Here is a 23443-nt window from a genome sequence, read left to right as displayed (position 1 = left end):
AGCAAATGAGCAGATGACCCCAGTCCTCCATCTACACAGTAAAATCACCAGTGTTAAATTAACACTGACAGTTAACATATGGTCCCATTCTGACCAGAGTGGGACCATATGTTCACTAGCAGAGTCAATTTCCTTGGTGTCAATCCTTGGTGTAATCCCACCTTCACCTTGAATGAGTTTGTCATTCCTTGTGCACATCTCACCTCTGTCACACTATCCTCATACATGTCCTGCACTACCCTCACATACTTCTCTGGCATTCCAGACTTCCTCATACAATACCACATCTCTTCTCTTGCCACCCTGTCAAGCTTTCTCTAAATCACAAACGCACAATGTAACTCCTTCTGGCCTTCTCTATACTTCTCCATCAGTATTCTCAGAGCAAACATTCCATCTGTAACTGTGTGTGAATGTGTATGTATATGTGTGTGTGTGTGTGTGTGTGTGTGTGTTCAACCCCAATTCCAGTGAAGTTGGGACGTTGTGTAAAATGTAAATAAAAACAGAATACAATGATTTGCAAATCTTCTTCAACCTATATTCAGTTGAATACACCACAAAGACAAGATATTTAATGTTCAAACTGATAAACTTTATTGTTTTTTTTTTTGTTGTTGTTGTTGTTTTTTTTGGCAGAACTGCAGGGTCACGACCCCAGACACTAAATAGTGAAAAACAAAAAATAAAATCCCACACAAAAACCAACTCAAAAAACACCCACACAAAATGAACTAACACAAAACAAATAAGTGATTTATACCGTCAAGCTCCAACAAATGGAACACACCTGTTCCAACTTAAGAGCTTGACGGTAATGTGACTCAGTCACCAAAAGAGGGAGCCAAAGTGCTAAAAATGAAAAACCCCCTTTGGTAACTGAGAAAACAAACTCATGCTGCCTTTCTGTGAGCAGCACACAACCAAAAATGTGATTCAACTAAATAACACCGGAGCTGACACAACAGACGCAGTAGCTATTATTACCCGGGGAAACGGGGCTACGACTGTAACACAGGAAGCACCGCGACCCGTGCCACAGAGCTCCGCCGTGCGCGTTCACCCATTACAGACTCACTCCTGCAGTTCCCGTTCAAACCTCTTATCCGGTCGAAGTGCGACGCGAAGTCGTCGCCAGTCACACTCCACCACGACCCACGGATAAGGCACACACAGGAACACGGCTGCAAGAGAGCACGAATCAGTATTCAGTAATGGGTTCTCAAACACGCACCATCCGGGCGGAGAGCACCCGCAACTGATCCGGATAACTTCTGAACGTCTGCTGCCGCCTTCCCGGCGCGTTACCGTCTCTGCTACTGCTGGGTCCGTGATGTTTGGCCAGAGACTACTGTTATGTGTCGGACGCAGCTCGGAGAACCGACCAGCGTTTGAAGGACCCAGTATGAAATAAGCAGAGCACGGTACAAAGGCTAACTGAATTTAATACATAACAGTGATACAAAAAATAACAAAAGAAAGTGCGGTCTGGCGTGGTGCGCTCCCAGCAGCGCTAACGGTCCGGAGCCAGAAGCTGTTCGGACCCAAGGACCCCGCCGACACCCCCCAGGTGGCCGCAACAAACCGAGTCTGTGAAAGAAGGAACCATTATGTGAGTCCACACTCTACACACAGAGAGAACACTTAAAGGTGTACAAACAGCAAACACTTCCTGGCTTGATTACTAATCAGCTTCCCAACCTGCAGGCATGGAACATCCAGTTCACAAAACTCCACTGCAGTGGAAGCCGATACATGACTAACATACAGCTCAATATAAAAAGGTGTGAGGGACACCACATTTACTGACTGTATAAATGTTAGTCACAAAATCTAACGTACCTCAGGAAGTGTGCTGACGAGCGTGAGACCTCACCCCCTCCTCTTTCACAGACCGTGCATCAAACCCTGGACGTTCTCTGCATCCACTGATGATGAGATGGCTCCCGAGACGACGATCTCACCCGTCTGGTCACAAGGTCGAGTCTCTGGCAAATACACACTGTATACTCCAGTCTTAAATGCCACCATGTTCCAATCCATATAGATGCACCTCAGCTGTGAGTCCTGACGAGCCGCAGGTGATCAGGGTGAGGTCCTGATAACCTCAGCAACACAGCCACTCAGTCCCAAATGCAAGCCACCTGGAAGGAAAAACAAAAGACAGAAACAAAAAGGCAGCCAGGCCCCCCAGCCATACAACAATGATGTTGGTTTTTAATGCAGTGTCTCCTGAGGGATCGAAGGTCACGGACATTCAGTGTTGGTTTTTGGCCTTACCGTTTATGTGTAGAAAGTTCTCCAGATTCTCTGACTCTTTTGATTATATTATGGACTGTAGATGATGGAATCACTAAATTCTTTGCAATTGAATGTTGAGAAACATTGCTCTTAAACTGTTGGACTATTTTTTCATGCAGTTGTTTACAACGGCTGAGCCTTTTGGGGATGCTCCTTTTGTACCCAATCAGGACACTCACCTGTTTCCAAACATTTGTTCTTTGAGCATTCATCAACCTTTGCAGTCTTTTGTTGCCCTGTCCCAGCTTTTTGAAACGTGTTGCAGGCATCCATTTCAAAATGAGAAAATATTTGCACAAAAACAACAAAGTTTATCAGTTTGAACATTAAATATTTTTGTCTTCATGGTGTAGTCAGTTGAATAGGCCTATAGGCTGAAGAGGATTTGCAAATCATTGTATTCTGTTTTTATTTACATTTCACATAATGTCCTAACGTCAATGGAATTGGGGCTGTGTATGTATATATATATATATATATATATATATATATATATATATATATATATATAATGTACAGCTCTTTTTCAATATCTTCTACCTCCTCAGTTTTGCAACTCCAATTATTTTTTCCATGTAGCTTGAGCTGTCGACAGTCTAGGTCCTTGGGACATTTTGGAAGTGCTGGGGTGTGTGCGACGAGGATTATACTGTCAAAACTTGAACTACAGCTCTCAAGTGAGCTTCTGTGCAGCAGTGTAACCAATCAGTAAGTCTGTTTTAAAATTTATTTTAAACCAAGTGTAGGAAGGTTTGTCCAAACCATGACATCTACAAGTACTCTGGTGCAAACTGACAATTATTACATGAAATATATACAAGTAACTTAACCTTATTTGTTCATTCCATCACTGCTGTACACAAGAATGGAAGAACATCCATAGATTGCAGTTCGACTCGTCTTGGCTTTGAAGTGAGCTGCTATGTAACCACTGTAACCACACAGCTGTAAAACCAGTGCAGACCTGGTGGAGGAATGTGTGCACTTCTATGTATGTGTATGCATGTATGTGGCACGGTTTGTGTTTGCTATGCACAGCCACAGCAATTAAGCAATCAACACCAAACTTGGTATGGTGACTGGGGGCAGCAACTGGGAGGTCACTGGGGCCCTTAGGTTGAAAGCGCACATGCGCGAACATACAAATACACACCAAAATACACACAGTCAGTCTTATATACAGTATTTGATCACAATCTGCTCTGCTATGCACAGCCACAGTAATTTAGCAAGCGACACCAAACTTGGTATAGTGACTGGGGTCACCAAGGGGGAGGTCACTGGGGCCCTTAGATTGGAAGTGCATGTGCATGAACACAAGCACACAGTCAGCCTTATATATTATTAGATCACGACCCGCTTACTGGAGCCCTTATTTTCGCAGTTCATGTGGTACTCAGGTCAGGTAGCAGGCATCACACTTTACTTACTACGTAGTAGCAGGTGGCTAGGGTGTACTTTAATTGCAATCCACACAGGCCAGCGCTTGCTGTGTGTAAATTAATGTGCACATTTTTTCATTTAAAATGTCCCTGCTGTGTACGGCATGCCAGAGAACTGCAGTGATATGACATGCTATCACCTTATTATCATCATTCACTTGAGTTTCCTGAATGTCACAAATTGCTCTATGAAAATTAATGATGACAACATACACACAATGCAATGCAGCTTATTACACCTTAACTAAATTGACATGAAATATACAATGACATGGCTAAAACTCTTTTCTGTTACCTGTGCGTGGAACAGGTAACTCAGCTAGTTTTATATATAAATAACCCAACTTATTTGTATCCTGAGTTTCATTCAAGGACAACAATGAAAATAAGTGTATTTTTTTTACTGTTGTCCTTGGCAGTTACTAATTTATGTATTTTAACTACATTTTATTGTTGTTGCCAAATCAAAATCACAAAATCTCCATTGTACATAAGGATTAAAAAAAGCCCACACATTGTAATGGTTGTGTGATGTCACACTTCAGAGCTCTGTACCTGCAGGAGGCTGTAAAAATGTCACAATGATGTTACATTATGTTATGATGCAATGTAATTTATATGGATCCAGCGTTTGTCACTATTACCAACTGCCATGAAATCAATAATGGTTAAGCTGTAGCAACTCAGGAAGTGTGGCATTAGATGAAATCAATATTCCATTTAAGAGATCCCAGTGCTCTTCCCAGAAATTTTAAGTATGGTGGTGCTTTACCTCTGGGGAGGGTGTGGTGATGGGAGGTCCGGAAGATGGAACCTGTAGCATTTTGCTAATGTGTAAGATATTGAAAATAGGGCAGCATGACATCACATGAAATCAATATTCCATTCAAGGGATGACATCTTCTGGACGAACCAATCCGCTCAATGGCTGTAAGTAGCGCACTGGCCCATCAAGCTGAGAATAATCTCAGCTCAAATTAAAACTCCCAGTTCATAAATGTGTTTCTTTTCAAAAGGAGCTATGATCATAATTTTGTTTGTATTTTTTTAAAGACAAAAACAATAAAATATTAAGGCCCTGAAGGATTACATGTGTAAAAAATGCAGTTTGGGGTTTGCCCACATGAGTGCATGAAATTCCGGGAGGAAAAATGCCAAGCAAAAAAAAAAAAATAATAATAATAAAATAAAAGAAGGTGACGACTGAATTTTAAGACATTCTGATTTACAATGAGAATGGTGGCTACATGGAAAAGCATGACAGAGGATGAAGTAACTATTGAGTGTAATCAGTTTTTAAAATAGTTTGACAAACATTGGAGAAATAATGATAATGTGAATAGAATTTGAGAAGTCAATAAAAGTACTGTTATCTGACTACTGAAATATCTTCCATAAATACAGTTGTATGCAAATGTTTGGGCACCCCTGATAATTTTCTTGATTTTCCTTTATAAATATTTGGCTGTTTGGATCAGAAATTTCAGTTAAATATATCATATAGCAGACAAAGACTGATATTTGACAAGTGAAATGAAGTTTCTAGTATTTGCAGAAAGTGTTCAGTAATTATTTAAACAAAATTAGGCAGGTGCATAAATTTGGGCACCCTTGTCATTTTATTGATTTGAATACATTTTTCACCAATTATTGGAACACAAAATTGGTTTGGTAAGCTCATTGACCCTTGACCTCCTTACACAGGTGAATCCAATCATGAGAAAGGGTATTTAAGGTGTCCATTTGCAAATGTTTCCCCTCTTTGCATCTCTTCTAATGAGTGGCAACATGGGAGCCTCTAAACAACTTTCAAATGAACTGAAAACAAAGATTGTTCAACATCACAGTTTAGGAGAAGGATACAAAAAGCTATCTCAGAGATTTCAGCTGTCAGTTTCCACTGTGAGAAACACAGTGAGGAAATGGAAGACCGCAGTCACAGTACTAGTTAAGGCCTGAAGTGGCAGTCCAAGAAAAATCTCAGATAAGCTGAAGCGAAGGATGGTGAGAACAGTCATAGTTAACCTACAGACCTGCTCCAAAGACCTACAATATGATCTTGCTGCAGATGGTGTCTCTGTGCATCATTCAACTATACAGCATACTTTGCACAAGGAGATGCTGTATGATGCTGTAATGCAGAGACAGCCTTTTCTGCGTACATGCCACAGAGTCACTTGAGGTATGCTAAAGCACATTTGGACAAGCCAGCTTCATTTTGGAATAAGGTGCTGTGGACTGATGAAGCTACAAATTAAGTTATTTGGACATAACAAGGGGCCGTATGCATGGCTGAAAAAGAACACAGCATTCCAAGAAAAACACTTGCTACCTACAGTAAAATTTGAAGGTGGTTCCATCATGCTATGGGGCTATGAGGCCAGTGCAGGTACTGGGAATCTTGTTAAAGTTGAGGGTCACATGGATTCCAGTCAATATCAGCAGATCCTTGAGAACAATGTTCATGAACCAGTGACAAAGTTGAAGTTGCTGGATCTTTCAACAAGACAACGACCCTAAACAATACTCAAAATCTACTAAGGCATTCATGTAGAGGAACAAGTACAATGTTCTGGAATGGCCATCTCAGTCCCCAGACCTGAATATTATTGAAAATCTGTGGTGTGATTTTAAGCAGGCTGTCCATGCTCAGAAACCAACAAACCTGACTGAAATGGAGATGTTTTGTAAAGAAGAATACAAGAGAATAAAATACCTTCAGCCACAATCCAGAATCTCATTGGAAGCTATGGGAAGTGTTTAGAGGCTGTTATTTCTGCAAATGGAGAATCTACTAAATATTGATGTATTTTTTTCTGTTGGGGTGCCCAAATTTATGCACCTGCCTAATTTTATTTAAAGAATTATTGCACAATTTCTGTAAATCCTATAAACTTAATTTCACATCTCAAATATCATTGTGTTTGTCTGCTATATGATATATTTAACTGAAATTGCAGATCCAAACAACCAATGATTTATAATGGAAAATCATGGAAATCACCAGGGGTGCTGAAACTTTTCATACAATTGTATTCGATCTGGATAGAGAGGTGCCTTGCACCTGCATCTAGTAATTTAACTTTAGTGTCTTATTTACTTTCATTTTGCACTCATGACAATTAACACACAGAAAATTCACATTTACATACTTTGGTCTACTCAAACCTTAACAAAATTGTTTCAAAGTCTTCTTCTAACCTTCCTGACTAATGAGTAGGGTTGTTTGAAATCTTTCAATGAGTCTTGCTTGCACTCACAGCTGTTTTGTGTATTCATTTGGCACCAGGCAGCTTGCATCCTTTGCGAACATAAAAGATGAACATGAATGAGCTCATTATATGATATAGACGACATCTATCTCCAGCAGGTGGAGTTTAGCTCATTTGATAGAGGTGAGATCAGTAATTAAATGGTAAAGTCAATCGGGACCCTAATTCATGTATGACATAAAAAAACACAAGGACAAGCTTCTGTCTAATCCTTTCCTGTAGAAATCAACTCTTTAAGGACAAATGGTCAAAAATATGGCAAATTGTTTTTACAAATGACCCTTTTTATGTCCATTTAATTTTTAGAACTATGAATTGTTTAGCTTATTAATTCATGATTAAATTGTTGATTAATTAAGATTGGAGCAGATGGCTAGTTTCATCGCAGTCCTGCTGATGATTTAGTCAACACTGATTCATGAGGGTGAAAAGGACAACTTGATATGGGGAAAGCTACGTTTGTCACGTTCATCAACGAGTTATGTTTTCATTGATTTGCTCATGATGAACTGTCTTCCATAATACAGTGAAAAGACCCAGCCATTAATGTTGTTCGTGGTGGGGACAGCCAGCTGGAAAAAAAGAATACTTGTGTACTACTGTGCAATGATGCACATTTGTAAAATGTTGTCATGAGTTTCAGCACACCAAAACAAAAAGCATAATATCATCAAGTCAAACATGATATTCTGGTGCCTGCTAGGAATGATCAGTTCAGTTTATTTATATAGTGCAAAATCATAGCATAAGTCACCCTGAGGTAAGGTTGAATTTAGCCCCCTGGAGCAAGCACATTGGCAACAGTAATAAGGAAAACTCCCTCAGGTGTTACTTGATTGTCCACTCTGGCCATACAACCAATAACAAAACAAAGCAGCCACTCACTCATAAAAGTTCAGCGCTCATATGCACTAACTATCCAAAAAAAAAAAAAAAAAAAAATCACTCTGTAAAGATCATGGACCCATTTCAGCCCTATTCAGCCTCCTGACGGATATGTTTAATAGTGTTCAGTAATATAGTGTTCTGTGGCTCAGCAGTGGAGAATCCTTGGGTACCATTGAGTTCTTTATGGAGTATTCAATCATTCATTTTTGATACCCGCTTACTCCAGTGAAAGGTCACAGGGGCAGGGGACTGGAGCCTATCCCAGCAGTCATAGGGCGTGAGGCAAGGTACACCCTGGACAGAATGCCAGTCTATCGCATGGACACACACAGACAGACAAACACATTCACATACTGTACATCTATGGTCAATTTTGAGTCACCAGCTCCTGCATGTCTTTGGAAGTAGGAGGACCCAGAGGGAACCCACACAAACACGGGGAGAATATGCAAACCCTGTACAGAAAGAACCAGGTGGAAAGTGATCCCATGACCTTCTTGTTGTGAGGTGAGTGTTAACCATGAAACCACCGTGCCACCTGTTCATGGAATATTCCATTTGTATTTTCATGTACCTGCTATACAGCAAAGTCCAATACATGATTCAAGGGTACATTGTATCCCCTTACAGATAAGGGGATGGACAGGCTGTCTGCCTGAGTAGTTGCCATTCAGGACCCAACATGGTTTTGTATTGTGGTTTATGCTGCAAAGGGTGGCACCAGACCTACCCTGACCTGTAGCTCAGGTGCTAGAACAGGTTGCCCTTGAGTTTCAATACTTGATTATTCCTGACTGTCAAAAAAACCTTGAGTGAGACACTGAACCACAAACTCTTCATCCTTGGGCTACCCCAACAAACATTGAGATTGGAAAGAAATGGTGGGGAAACCATTTGATCATTGAACATGTATGTCAGGTGTAAAGAAACTGATGAAAGTGAAACTTAAGTTTATTTGTATGGCTCTGGTGGAGGTTCTTATGTGGTATGAACTGAAAACATGGATGTCTGTTGCTGTTTTTGAAGTTCATGCCAACACCTTCTAAAAATATCTAGGACTTGATTTTTCTGCCATAATAAGGTTTAGAAACATTAGCCAGCATTTTTTGTGTTGTTGTTTTATTTGTGACATCACCGGTTTCGATTCGTTTGACTTCAGTCGGATTTCCACTGTTGGGAATTGCTCTTTAGAATGAACCGCTATTGATTGTTGTTCAAGGTATCCATGGTCATTCAGGTCAGAAAAGTGCCTCACCCACCATGTTGTCATGATTACACTGCAGTACCGCTACGACATCGCCAGACACTGCCCGACCTCATCTGGACCTGACAAAATATCAGCAAGTATCACCACATGCCATCACCGCATCAATGAGAAATATCACAAATATGTTATGATGCCAGTATGACATGACAGCAAGTGTACAAATGCTGACCAGACATCATCACACAGACACAGCCTGTTAGGGAAAGTGTCTTTGGAAGTGTCTTTTTTAAATACAGGGTGCATTACGTATTTCAGCATTACAAAATACAATCTATCAGAGCTTTGTGCCATTAAAAGGCAAGAATCATAAAGTTATATAAGGAAACACTACCTCATAGCATTAACAGGCACTGAATATGCTAGTGCACATATCAACCTTGCACTGTCTAGAACCTTTAAATATGAAATTCATAATTTAATATAGATTCCCAATCTTAAACAGTTCAGCAGGTGCCAGTGTTCACCAAGTGGCAGAACAGCACTTGACGTCTTCTTTTTTGCATTTATTCTGGAACAATGTGTGAAACATGAGTAGTTCAGAGGCCTAAAAACATTTTGGATCAGTGTTTAGAATTAGCCATTCCTAATTTAGCGAAATCCCCAGCCACACATTCTATCAGTTCTTTAATTCCAGTATAGGATCCCATTCTGGTGTATATTTTGACTTATATTTTAATATCTTCCCTTTCACGTGGACTCTGGACCAATGTTTGAAATACAGGTGATTCAAAGCCCTCAAAATATTTCAAAGTAGTATTTTGACTTCACTCACGTTTATGTTCTGTTGTGTGTTTAGTTTTGATTTGTCCATGTAGTGGCCATCATATTTCTCTGCACAGTGCTAGCTTAACTCCAACACTGATGCTAATGTGAGGGGTTGAGCTTACACATCTATTAGATATTACACTGGCAAAACAGTTTCTTTTGGAATTGATCTGGTACATCAAACTTTTTTACAAACTAATGAGTTTATCCTCATTTTTAATTTGGTGAATTGCAAGATGATGGAATTGATGGGTTTTGAGTTATCTGCACAAGCTGGATAGGATAGACTTGCTCACTCACCCACTCATCCTTATTTTTACTGTCCATACCCGATGCTAGGAGAAAAGGAGACAAAGAAAACATTTGAGGCACATCATTCTCAATGAAAGAACCATCTATCCTTAAATTTCCTGCAAATCGGTCAGCCACTTTTTAAGATATCCTACATGGAGATGAATGGACAGACTGTGTTGATCACATGACCTTTCTCCTCCCCTCTCCCACTGGGGAGAGGATTAATTGCGCATGAATTGAGTACACAAAGTACGGCGTTCGTTGTCGTCCGCAAAAAAAATGGCCAAAAATGACAAATGTCCCAGTATGAATTACGGATATATTAATAATATATAGCAAATATATGATGAACAATCATGGTTGTATAACGCATGTAGTGAGGAAACAGATCAGATACACTGCGATTATCACGGCAGTATTACAGGTGTATTATGAATGCATCGCGCACGTGTTACGCATGCACGGCATCTGCATTGTGGTCATAAAAGAAGCGTACTTGCTCCTTTCGGCATCACTATTCACACCAACAGTGCAGCCTCTGGAGCATTTGCTGGACTTGGACAAGTTGATTGGAGTAAACAAACAGTGAACAGGGTGAGTGGTGATGTCAGCGGATCACATCAGAGCGCAGCTCATCTGAACAATTATAACAAGCAGTTAAATGTGTTATAAACATCGGAATAAATACTGTAACAGCTGCAGACAAGAAGGAAAAAACACGCAACTGTTTTATCAAGCCTTGACAATGTAAAGGCTTGATACAAGTCAAATAATTACCTTTTTAGACGGCTCAAAATGCTTTCTGCAGCTGGAGCCGTTCGGAAAGAATGGCCCAGCTGCAGCTCCCTCTGTGATTCAGGAGGAGATTAGAGCCATTTTCAACAGGCAATTTGCAGAATAAAATGATTAATCCGCCACTAAATAATTTTTTTATATAGGCAGCATCCAGCGCAGAGAGCGCGTGGCAGCTGGTAGAACAAAGAACGGCATCCAGCTGTGAACACAGCGCATCTGATTTGCATCTGCCGCAAATCAGATGCAAAGCAGACGTAATAAAAATGCTTTATTCGTGGCCAGTCTGTATGCAGTCGCTACAACTTATTTTAGTTCGTGATGTGGACATGATGGGCACGCAAAATATCTATTTTACACACTGTCCCAGTCCGCTGCCAAGCCACAAATCCCTGTCAGTTGCGGATATCAGCAGATGACGGCAAATATACAGCGCATAGATTGAGTATGTATATGTATGTATTGTGTATGTATTGAGTATCTATGGAGTATGTAAGGCAGATGTCATCCACAGCCAAAATTTTGTACATCTCAAAAATCCTGGTAACGGAAAAACGTGCCTCTGCAGATAATTGCGGACGTGTGCGGGTGTTAGTCGACTCATACAAGCATGTTTCACGCATATTGCGGATGTTAAGCGAAAATGAGCCAATTTTGTGCGCAATCCATACGCAAATCCTCCTAAACGAAAGTGGGACAGGACCCTTAATGCAGGTAAAACTAATTGCTTGTGACCTTGAATACGCTTGGGCTTGTGATGCCCAAGATGTTGTGCATTTTGCAGAAGTTGCCTATTGGGACACTGCGCCATTTCTGTACACCATTAGGGTGTAATGTAACTACCATAAATATTCCTGTGTCCTACCTTCTATGCAGATGCCCAATATATTAAAACTTTTATCGATGCAGACGGAACCATACAGTTCCATCTGCACACTCACAAGGTTAATCTCACTCGACAGCTAACTGCAGGCAATCAATCTCTGGAGAGGAAGAGTATTCTCTCTGTCCATCTTGTGCAGAGTGTGATGGAAGGCTCAGTCGGGGACATCACTTAGCTAACACCCCACCCTGGCTCTGCCCTCTCTCCAGGGGCTGAAATGATACTTCAGCAGCCGCGTGTGAACAGCCCCTTACCACTGTGAGCATCCATCACTCCCGACACACAGCCATCCCGCCACATTAGTCGAAGGTGATTTTTTTTCTTTTAATTGCTGCTTGGAAGGAGGATGAGTAAAAGTCCAAGTAATGCCACAGCATGTCTTTTAGTATGTGGCATGTAGTAAACAAGTACATGAGTCATAGCCTGCACAGACGGCCGTTTGGTAGTCAAGGACATTCGGCGTGGCTTGACTTGGATGACTGCTGAACTGACAGTGCTGATAAAATTGAAGCTCTGGTTTGTCTGTCAACATGGGCACATGAGTAAATCTGATGATTGTTAGTCTACGAAGGAACTATCAGCCAGGCTGTCACAGATATCAGTTATGACAAAATTACACATTGTACAGGAGGCAGAGGAGCGAGTGAGCGAGACACTTGTTTGGACAGGGCGCTGAGATCAGAACATGCTGAAGCTGTTGTATTGAGAATGTGGAAAGCTTACCCTGACAGCAGAAGTCAATAATTATGCATTTTTGCTTTCCTCTGGAGTGTAAAGCCATGAATGCATAATTGAATAAAGGCAGAACTGTCCAATACAAATAACCGCTGCTCTGTGACCCATTCGTTTGAGCTGCTCGGGCTAGACAAAAACTAATCCCCATTCTTGTCTCTTTAACTGCAACATAGTTCCTTATAATTCCCTGCAGTGGTAACACTGAGGGGTGTGGACAGTAAAAAATGTAGATTAATGGGTGAGTCCATCCCAGCCAGCTTGTGTAAACAATAGCTCAAAAAAATAATCAAACCTGCCATCTTGTAACTCACCAAATTAAAATAAAATATGAGGATAACCTAGATTGCATCCAGTGAATTTTGATGTATCACATTGATCAAAAGGTCTAATTTGTTGTGCCTATGTAATATCCCATAGACATGTCTTCCACCTATAGGGTTAGTGGAGGTGACTGCCTTCATTGTAAGCTTCAGTTAACAAGTTACGGATGCTGGATACATGACCAAAAATCACCAAGAGCTGTGGTTGAAACTCATGTTTGTCTGCCTCCAGCACATGATACTACATTGGCAAATTCAAGATAAAATATCCAGCAAATTGGCACTAAACTAAAACCACATTTACACAATAGATAGAATGTGTGGCTGGAGATGGTGCCGTAGCATCTTATCAGTACTTGTAACATGGCTCCAGAATGTTTTTAAGGTTTTACAAATGAATTTGTATCAAAAGGACGACATTATGAGCTGTGCTGAATTAAAGCCCAGGTCACACGGCACTAACGAAGGGCACCAAAGCCCAAATGAAACAAGAAAGCTGGACTTATGATGACTTTCAGAGGCATCGCTTAACCATCGTCCAGCTTCTTTCCTGTAGCTGGCACTTTGTCAGGATTTTCAAACTGTTGAAAAATGTGAGCGAATCCTGACGACAACTTCAGTTCGTCCATATTGTGTTTTGCTTTCTGTCTTGATGGTTCCTCATCATTTGCATAGTTTCCATAAAGCATTCCATTTGACTGCCGTCAGACAGCTCGCATGAACGTTGACGATATCTGATATGTGTGGGACGAAAAACAGCATTGTCATACAGAAATAATAACGGTAACAATGTTTTATCAACTACTTGAACAAAGCAGGTTCCAGCTGTTTGTGGCTGGTCTGCGTGTGCGCACACGTTGTTGTTGTTGTTGTGTAGACAAACAACATCTCTCACCTGTTGTCAAGACAACCAAATCCCACACCTTCAAGTGCTACGGACATCAACTTCAATCAATCAACTTTTTTCTTCTATAGCGCCAAATCACAACAAACAGTTGCCCCAAGGCGCTCCATATTGTAAGGCAAGGCCATACAATAATTATGAAAACCCCAACGGTCAAAACGACCCCCTATGAGCAAGCACTTGGCACAGTGGGAAGGAAAAACTCCCTTTTAACAGGAAGAAACCTCCAGCAGAACCAGGCTCAGGGAGGGGCAGTCTTCTGCTGAGACTGGTGGGGGCTGAGGGAGAAAAACAGGAAAAAGACATGCCATGAAGGGGGGCAGAGATCGATCACTAATGATTAAATGCAGAGTGATGCATACGGAGCAAAAAGAGAAAGAAACAGTGCATCATGGGAACCCCCCCACAATCTACGTCTAAAGCAGCATAACCAAGGGATGGTCCAGGGTCACCCGATCCAGCCCTAACTATAAGCCTTAGCGAAAAGGAAAGTTTTAAGCCTAATCTTAAAAGTAGAGAGGGTATCTGTCTCCCTGATCTGAATTGGGAGCTGGTTCCACAGGAGAGGAGCCTGAAAGCTGAAGGCTCTGCCTCCCATTCTACTCTTACAAACCCTAGGAACTACAAGTAAGCCCGCAGTCTGAGAGCGAAGCGCTCTAATGGGGTAATATGGTACTACGAGGTCCCTAAGATAAGATGGGACCTGATTATTCAAAACCTTATAAGTAAGAAGAAGAATTTTAAATTCTTTTCTAGAATTAACAGGAAGCCAATGAAGAGAGGCCAATATGGGTGAGATATGCTCTCTCCTGCTAGTCCCCGTCAGTACTCTAGCTGCCGCATTCTGACCAACTGAAGGCTTTTTAGGGAACTTTAGGACAACCTGATAATAATGAATTACAATAGTCCAGCCTAGAGGAAATAAATGCATGAATTAGTTTTTCAGCATCACTCTGAGACAAGACCTTTCTGATTTTAGAGATATTGCGTAAATGCAAAAAGGCAGTCCTACATATTTGTTTAATATGCGCTTTGAATGACATATCCTGATCAAAAATGACTCCAAGATTTCTCACAGTATTACTAGAGATCAGGGAAATGCCATCCAGAGTAACGATCTGGTTAGACACCATGCTTCTAAGATTTGTGGGGCCAAGTACAATAACTTCAGTTTTATCTGAGTTTAAAAGCAGGAAATTAGAGGTCATCCATGTCTTTATGTTTGTAAGACAATCCTGCAGTTTAGCTAATTGGTGACATGAGGACAAGGCTGGCTGCGCTCAGTTGCTGTCGCTCACATCATTGTGAATTTTTCGTTTTGATTTCATTTAACGCGTCAAGGTCAACGTTTGCATAATTTTTCTTTTGTTAGTTTTGCTTTTGTGTTGTTCCTTTTTTGTGCTCTTGATTCACAAGCTTTTCTGTGATGGGGAAGGTGCAAGGTCATTCATCCACCTTTTCTCGATGATTTGTGACTTTGTGACTTGTTTATCGCCGTGTGCCACGTGACCGGGCCCTAAGCCTCAATATATCATCAACTGATTAGAAACAATTTAAACCATAGACTATACACATACTGGACAAACCCTCTGTGACACCACCCAGAGGTTTAATGAAGAGCAGGTTTGAAGAATAAATGGGATGGCTCCAGATGTCATCTTAGCAGTACCTGGTTCCGCCTAACTCCCAGCCAACACAAAAATGGGTAAAAAATGGAGCATGATCAAGACCAGTGTGAGTTGAACAGGATGAGTGAAGGCCAAACACGACTCCCTTGTCGTTAACATGCAAGTTAAATCTAACAGGCTAACTTTGGTACCTGTGTTTGAGTAACACCCAGATAATTTAGTGGACTTGGTGTTCGTTTTTATAATGGATGGTATGTGTGCTCGTATTAAAATCTACAGTTAGTTTGGTGCCTCAGTAACCATTGCACAATCAGTGGCGATAATGTCACCAGGCCTTAACTTAATAATTTAATGCTAAAATTTCACTCAATCGAAATACAGATGCATAGAATTCTTACATGATCCACTGATACAATTAACGACAGAGCAACACATTATAAGAGATATTTGTAATAAAATGTACAGAAAGGACAAACATGGTCCACAGAAACTAGCAACCTCTGCTAGCAGATGGCTGCCTTGACCTGGCGTACAAGCTTCACTCAAATCCACATTCACCTAATAGTGACCTGCCATTCAAGGAAATGCAAGTTTTGATACTTGGGCACGTGGACTTCAATTTTCTTCACCGGAGGTTGCGGTTTGGTTGAAACATATTAAAAGACACGTGAATAAACTCGGGATTGTGCTGGTTTCGTATTTAACGGTTGCAGTCAGTGCAGGATCAGTGTGTGCGCTGGCCTGTACTTTACTTACATTCTTGGAGGAGGATGTTGCTGCTGAAACACTGTATTTTGTGGCCGAAAAGCAGTGTACATGTAAGTGAAATAATGAGCATACTGAGCCTCACCTTGAGGCAGTATCTTCACCCTTCGACCCAGGCAATTGGTAGATTAGAGGGCTATAATTACCAAACATGGTGTGAGAAAATGGTATTTATTGGCATTATCTCAGTTCATGATGTCAGCCTGACTTGATTAACTCCTCTGGTGAAGAGTGAATGAGGTTATGGGCCTTATCAGGTGGGATTGTGGCTGTGAGCTGTTTGCTGTTTGTATTTGTCAGTCAGGAAGACCTTCTTATTGATGGCTGGAGTCTGAGAGGCTAAACTGATATTACAGTTTTTAATGGCTGCTGTGCAGGTACTGCGCTCTCTGTACAACTTTGTGAAACCTTTGTTCTTCCTGCCTGGGAGCAAACACACCTGTAATCAACTTCTAGACCTTGTGCTGTAGTGGCTTTAGAGATATGTTAATGAAACCAAAGAAGAAGCACGTACCCCCTGTACCATGGCAAAAAGAACACGCTTCCGTGGCTGTTTGCAGAACTATCTTTCGAACATCTTCTGTCTGCCGTCACGCTTTCGGCTCAGAATGAACCCATCGGTCGCATCATCTGAGGTGAGCAGACAACGCAACCGTGATGACAGATGAAGTGTTTGTTCTTAGCTGAAGATATCCTGAAGATCTCAGCAAAAAAAAAAAAAAAATCAACAGATTCCACATGATGAATGAACTGCATTGGCTGCCACAAGTGCAATAAGTAGAACGCTGACATCCACTTGACAAGGCTTCGGTAAATCTCTTCTTATCGTGGCGAGACACAAGATGAAAACCATGTCGGGTGCCTTTTTGTTATTGTAATGGCACCGAGCCGCCATACATAATGAATCAGTGAAGGCGGCGATGCAAACGCAAATGTAAAAATAAATCAGAGCCTGAGATGGTTATAATAATTTCAGCGGATGTTCATTTGCTACAAGGAAATAATCACAGAAGCAAAGCAGGTACGGCCAACTCTTTGTAAGTTTCCTCTCAAGAGAGAAATAAACAAGTGGACTCAGCTGTTTGATGCAACTGTTATCTTCATACATATGGATCTCTCAGCTGCTTCTGAGAGCATTGTTCCGGCCCATTTGAATCATTGTCAGCTGCTCCTTGCCGTGATTGGAACCCTTTTGTTGCAAATAAGAGGTGGTTTATGTCAGCGCGACGACACGGTTTGAATACATTTATAATCCGTTAATCAACAAAATAAATGCAGACGTACCCTTAGAGTTCGGCGAGACAAAGCCGTGTTTATTATTTCCCGTAGCCGTGCGTTACTCTAATCTACATCCCGCTGCTGAGACAGTTTAAATCTTTTAAAGGCCTTTTGGATGCCGTAATCAAGAGATGGTGCAGTCTCAAGGTGAATTTGGGTTGTTTCTCTTTCGAATGGCTGTGACACACTGCAGAAAGACTGTGCCCCTCCAAGCACAACTTTGATGATAGCTTGTGATGGCCTGCCCAGGTGCGAGAATAACATTAGACCTGCTGGACAGGTGGCAGTGCGAGAGAGGAGGGCTTGGAGGCGCAATAATGAGGGCTATGCCAGCTAGACCCCCATCTGTTGCCGTGCACAGAACTCTGATCCATTAAATTGCAGCACGCTCAAGTTTTGTCACAGACGAGGAAACGTCTACAGCTCCGCTGCGTGATCATAAGGTTGCCAGTACCTGGAAGCTGTTTTAAGTTAGGTTTTAATTGGTCGTGTGCCTGTTTGTTGAATGAGATTTGTCTGTTTTTTTTTTCCCTCCGTCCTCATGATGACTGTATTCTAGCCGCTGTGTTTTTGCACAGAGAGCATAGATGAAGTCACCCTTCTACCGTCAGTGTACTTGCTCTGCATTTCTCTGTGCTAACCTACGGGGAAGCTATTTTTAAAAAGCCCACTCAGCCTGTGTATTCACTAATTAGAATATGTGGCAGTGCTCCGAGGAAGACGCTTAACAGGCAGCGAAATGCAGCGAAGCCACAGATCTTTGTGAAAAACACTTAAGAAAACGGGCCTCAGTCCTGTTTAGTGCTGTAATCATGAGACGCACAAATCTGATTCCAGAACACTTTGGCTTCAGTCTGACAGAAGCTTACAGGTGGAGTCACTTTTGATTTTGCATTTTTTTTTGTTTGTTTGTTTGTTTCACTATTAATTTGGAAAAATTATTTTCTTAAGGACCACTTTTGTTTATTAGTCTTCCAATAAAGTATTGACAATCTTATATAGCCAATATGATTAAAATTCATCTTGTCTACAAGCAATTTATGATTTTGACATGTCGGTTAAAATACAATTTCCAGCAACATGGAACTGTGTGAGGAATCAGAGTTTCTGGGTTTGCGAATGCCTTGGATCCATTTGCGAGGATTCGTCCCATTGTGTCCATTGCTGATGCTGAGACCCTTATTCATGCCTTTGTTTCCTCCAGATTGGATTATTGTAATGTCCTGTTTTCAGAATTACCACAGTCTAGTATCAGGGGTCTCCAAATAGTTCAGAATGCTGCTGCCAAACTTTTGACAGAGCAGAAAGTTTGACCATATTACACCTGTTCTGGCATCCCTCGATTGGTTACCTGTCTGCCAGATCAGACTTTAAGGTTTTGTGTGAAGCGAGTGTGAAGCGTCCGGGATGAAAATCAGCACATCCAAATCCAAGGCCATGGTTCTCGACCGGAAAAAGGTGCTTTGCCCTCTTCAGGTCAGTGGAGTGTCCTTGCCTCAAGTGGAGGAGTTTAAGTATCTTGGGGTCTTGTTCACGAGTGAGGGACGGATGGAGCGGGAGATCGATAGACGGATCGGTGCAGCATCTGCAGTGATGTGGGCGCTGTATCGGACCGTCGTGGTGAAGAGAGAGCTGAGTAGAGGGGCAAAGTTCTCGATTTACCGATCGATCTATGTTCCGATCCTCACCTATGGTCATGAGATTTGGCTCATGACCGAAACAATGAGATCGCGAGTACAAGCGGCCGAGATGAGTTTCCTCCACAGCGTGGCTGGGCGCTCCCTTAGAGATAGGGTGAGGAGCTCGATCACTCAGGAGGAGCTCGGAGTTGAGCTGCTGCTCCTCCACGTCGAAAGGAGTCAGTTGAGGTGGCTCGGGCATCTTTTCCGGATGCCCCCTGGAGAGGTGTTCTGGGCACGTCCCATTGGGAGGAGGCCCTGGGGAAGACCCAGGACACGCTGGAGGGACTACATCTCTCGGCTGGCTTGGGAACGCCTTGGGGTTCCTCCGGAGGAGCTGGGAGAGGTGTGTGTGGATCGGGAGGTGTGGGCAGCTTTGCTTGAGCTGCTGCCCCGGCGACCCGACTCCAGATAAAGCAAAAGAAAATGGATGGATGGTTTTGTTATTAGCCTATAAATTTGTTCATGGACTGGCACTGACCTACTTAGCTGATCTGATTAAGCCCTATGTACCATTCTGGGCTTTGCGCTCATCTGATGCAGGACTGCTTTGTGTCCCGAGGGTAAAGAAAAAGTCTGTCGGTCAAAGGGCCTTTTCTTATTGTGGACTATTATTGTGGACTGGTCTCCCAGTGTCGATAAGACAGTCCGATACTGTCTAGACCTTCAAGTCAAGACTGAAGACACATTTTTTTCTATCAGTGCTTTGGTTAATATAGTGTGTTATTCTGCTTTTTCTTTTTTTTAAATTTTTTTTCATTTTTATTCTGTTAATTTTTGCTTTTAATTGTCTTTTTAAACATGTTTTTAATTCAATTTAATCTGTTTATGAACTGTTTTGTGTGAGGCACCTTGGGGCGATGTTGTCGTGATTTGGCGCTTTTATAAATTGAATAAATTGAATTGAATTGAAATTGGATCAACACTAAGATTCAGGATTTTTAACATTTCATGGACTGAGCCAGCAGAATTGTATTTGTACGTGGTGAAAGTGTTGAACTTATGGAGACATTTACTTATCTCAGTGGTGACATTCATGTCTCTTGGTTACCAGCCATTGAGATCGAGGGATACTTTGGAAGAGTCATGAGGTTGTTGGACAAACATGTTGGCCGATACCGATATCTTTGGAGGAGAATGAAGGTCTATGTCCTAACCTAACGTCCATGTCTTCACGGCGCTGGTGCTACCTGTCTTCTGTATGGTTGTGAGACTTCGACGCTAACCAGAGATCTAATGCGACGACTGGATGTCTCTCTGGCACAAGGTCTCTTTGTTTCACCTGGCTGCAGCAAATAAATGGCCATTTTTGAGATGTGGGCATGAACTAGTTGTCTGCCTGGGTGGTTGCCATCCAGGACCCAAGGTGGATCCATGGTGTCATGGATGCATCAAAGTACAACAATAGTTCATACTCCCAGATTTGACTTGACTTGAGTTGTGATACATCACAAAAATGAATTTACAGTGTAATAAATACATGTCAACAGGGAAGTAAATTCAGCCCAGTTTCATGCTTTTTTGTGCTCTCTTCACAAAATTAGTTATGTTTTCATGTTTTTTTTATTACCTAAGGCCATCAAATATGGCCATCGGGTATTGTGAAGGCTTTACGTCCATCTATCTGTCTGCCTGTCTGTCTGTGCTCAGCATAAATCCAGTCCTGTTACTGCCAAAGTCTTGAAATTCATAGGGAACATTCTTGGGACCCAGACTTTGGACAAGCTCAAAGATGTTTAACCTTGACCTAATATAAGAGGTATTTTAAAAGGTTAAAAAGTCTGTTTCAATCTGTTTAGTTTTGTTTTTGAGTGGCCAATCAGTGTTTTTGACAGCCAATCAGAGTACAGCTGCACTGTGACAGCAGTGGCTGGTTGCTAGCTGCTAACTCTGTTTCGTTTGTGTGTAAATATAACCTTTTTGTCATATATTATGTAAAAGCTAGTGAGAAATAAACACTTCTAAAACTGAAAATTATGTTTTTGGAACTTAATAACACCTCTGAAGTGATTTACAAGACATTTAGCGGTTATTGACGTGCACGTTAACATCCGCTAACTCAAAACTAACTTCCCCTCTTTTAGAAAGAGATATACATAAAATTTATAAAGTTTGTATCTGTTCTATCTGGAACTTGTAAGTAATGCATGTGACAGTCAAACCAGATATAAGATCCTTAGTAAATTTGTACAATATGTAACTTATATAAATTGGGAACTTACAAGAACATTATATGGCAGTAATTCTACATACAGAGTCTTTAGTAGATATGTGTAATATCAAACTGAGACTTACGTATAAGCACAACACATGTCAAACATAAAGATTTATTACTGGAATTGATGAAATTTCTTGTAAGTTTTTTCTATTTCTTTTCCATATGGGAAAGCTCATAATGTTCATATATTATGCAAAAACTAGTGACAAATTAACACTTCTAAAACTGAAAATGATGTTTTTGTAACCTTATAACACACCTTTATAACACATCATTATTGATCATGTACAAATTGTACGTAAAACAATAGGATCTTAATAATTAATTAAACAACTGCAAATTATAAAATACACAATGCTCATACGGCTGAGGGTATTTTAGCATTACGTTATATTTTTACTATTTCTAACAGTGTCCCTTCCCCCATCCCTATCCATAACCCCCACACACCCTCCTTCTCCCACCATCACCCTGCATGTCATGATACCATCATGAAATTAATTTGTCCTCCGGTCACGAAAATGTGGCGCTTTTCATGACAGTATCACGAGCCATAGATTAATTTACGTTTAGTGATGGCAAATAAATTAATCTATAGCTCATGATGCCATCAGGAGACGGTGTGAGATTTGGTTGTGTAAATTTTGTCCATTTGGTGAAAAATCCAAAGGGACTACACCTTTAAAGGAAGTGCAGACATTGACTGGGTAAGTTATGTGGTGAGACACAGACTGATGTGTAGGTCACAGTGGAGGTTTTTTTAATGCTCTGAATGAGTCCATCTTTGTGTGCGTGCATGCATGTGCATTCTGCTTTTGTCACCTTGAAAATCTGCTGTGACAATTACACGGCGGATGCGTCATGAATAATCCACCACATTCATCCAGAGAGACAAATGCGGATAAACATTGCCTTGTTTGAACCAAAACATTCTGTCTCTCTCTCACACACACACACACACACACACATGCACAGTGTCTGTTATTGTCATAAATTTGGAAATGCACACAGTCGGTCTGCTAAAGCCAAACAGCAGGCTCGTGTTCTGTCTCTTTGATTTGCTCAGATCCTGTACGTTACATCCAAAGGGGAAAACTATTCGGGGGATTAAATTACGGCATCAAGACCCAAGATGGTGGGAATTACACTGCTGAGGGGGACGTGCGCCAGTGGAGCAGTTTTTGTGGATTTCCCGCTGTCAGACAAGTGGGTATTTTGTCGCCAGAGTCCACTGTGTGCTTGGTGTCAGAGAACAGCAATTTCCCACATAACGTGTCTGAGAACCAGTTTGTGGACCATGCTCAGCGTGCCTGCTGGCTCTCTTCCAGCAGACACATCGTCTCATCCGTGGCGGGGCGCCGCGCGGCTGTGGAGGCAGCGATCGGCCCTTCCTCCTCTCCGCTCGACTCTCAGCCGACTTCACTGAGGTCTTGATTGCTTGGTACACGCCAACATCAACTTGGCGGCTATTTGATTAGTCTGAAAAGTGGAAAAAGCCATTTGCTCACTTATGAAAACAGTAACGTCATACAGTCTTCCCATCCAAATATTGACCGTGCAGCTGGGTATTGCAACACAACATGTTGAAGCTCAGAGTGGAGCCACTTTCTGGCCGTCTTCGAAAAGTGTGGTGGTCGTGGCAGTGGTTCAAGGCAGGAGGCTTATTAGTGTTGTAAACAGTCTGCTCGTATTTAATGATTAATTTGCTTTTTCTCATTTACAGCCTTGGCTTAATGCTCACATATAAAAGGGAGGGTGATTTTTAGAACAAAAGAAAAATAAAAGAACATGATAAATAAGTTGTTGTTTTTTTTGTTTGTTTTTTAACGAACAGGCTAAAATAGATTTTATACCTCCATTAAAGACAATAGAGGGCTGCCCAAAGCCCAAATCATATTAATGTTTTCTTGTTGCACAGAGACTCTGACCAGCTGGCACCGAGTACTGATTCTGTTTGACTCCTGCCATGATTGGAGAGGGAAAAAAATGAAAGCTCTGCTTTGTCATGCTGA

General features: G+C 41.5%; 1 protein-coding gene and 1 long non-coding RNA gene across 3 annotated transcripts in view; one reads left to right on the top strand and one right to left on the bottom strand.

Moving 5' to 3' along the window:
* LOC117508633 (cell adhesion molecule 2-like) overlaps window positions 1-23443 on the top strand; it is a 717110-nt gene that overhangs the window by 343014 nt on the left and 350653 nt on the right. The gene's annotated exons all lie outside the window — the stretch shown is intronic.
* LOC117508634 lies at window positions 17602-20468 on the bottom strand. Its single transcript, XR_004560150.1, has 3 exons — window positions 20390-20468; window positions 17956-17957; window positions 17602-17612 (listed from the first exon to the last, which is right to left on the bottom strand). It is a non-coding gene; the product is annotated as an uncharacterized LOC117508634 (long non-coding RNA).

This window comes from Thalassophryne amazonica, chromosome 4 (assembly GCF_902500255.1).
Source record: "Thalassophryne amazonica chromosome 4, fThaAma1.1, whole genome shotgun sequence".
Taxonomy (NCBI): Eukaryota; Metazoa; Chordata; class Actinopteri; order Batrachoidiformes; family Batrachoididae; genus Thalassophryne; species Thalassophryne amazonica.
The sequence above is the reverse complement of the archived record's forward strand: the minus strand, read 5'-3'. Positions and strand labels throughout refer to the sequence as shown.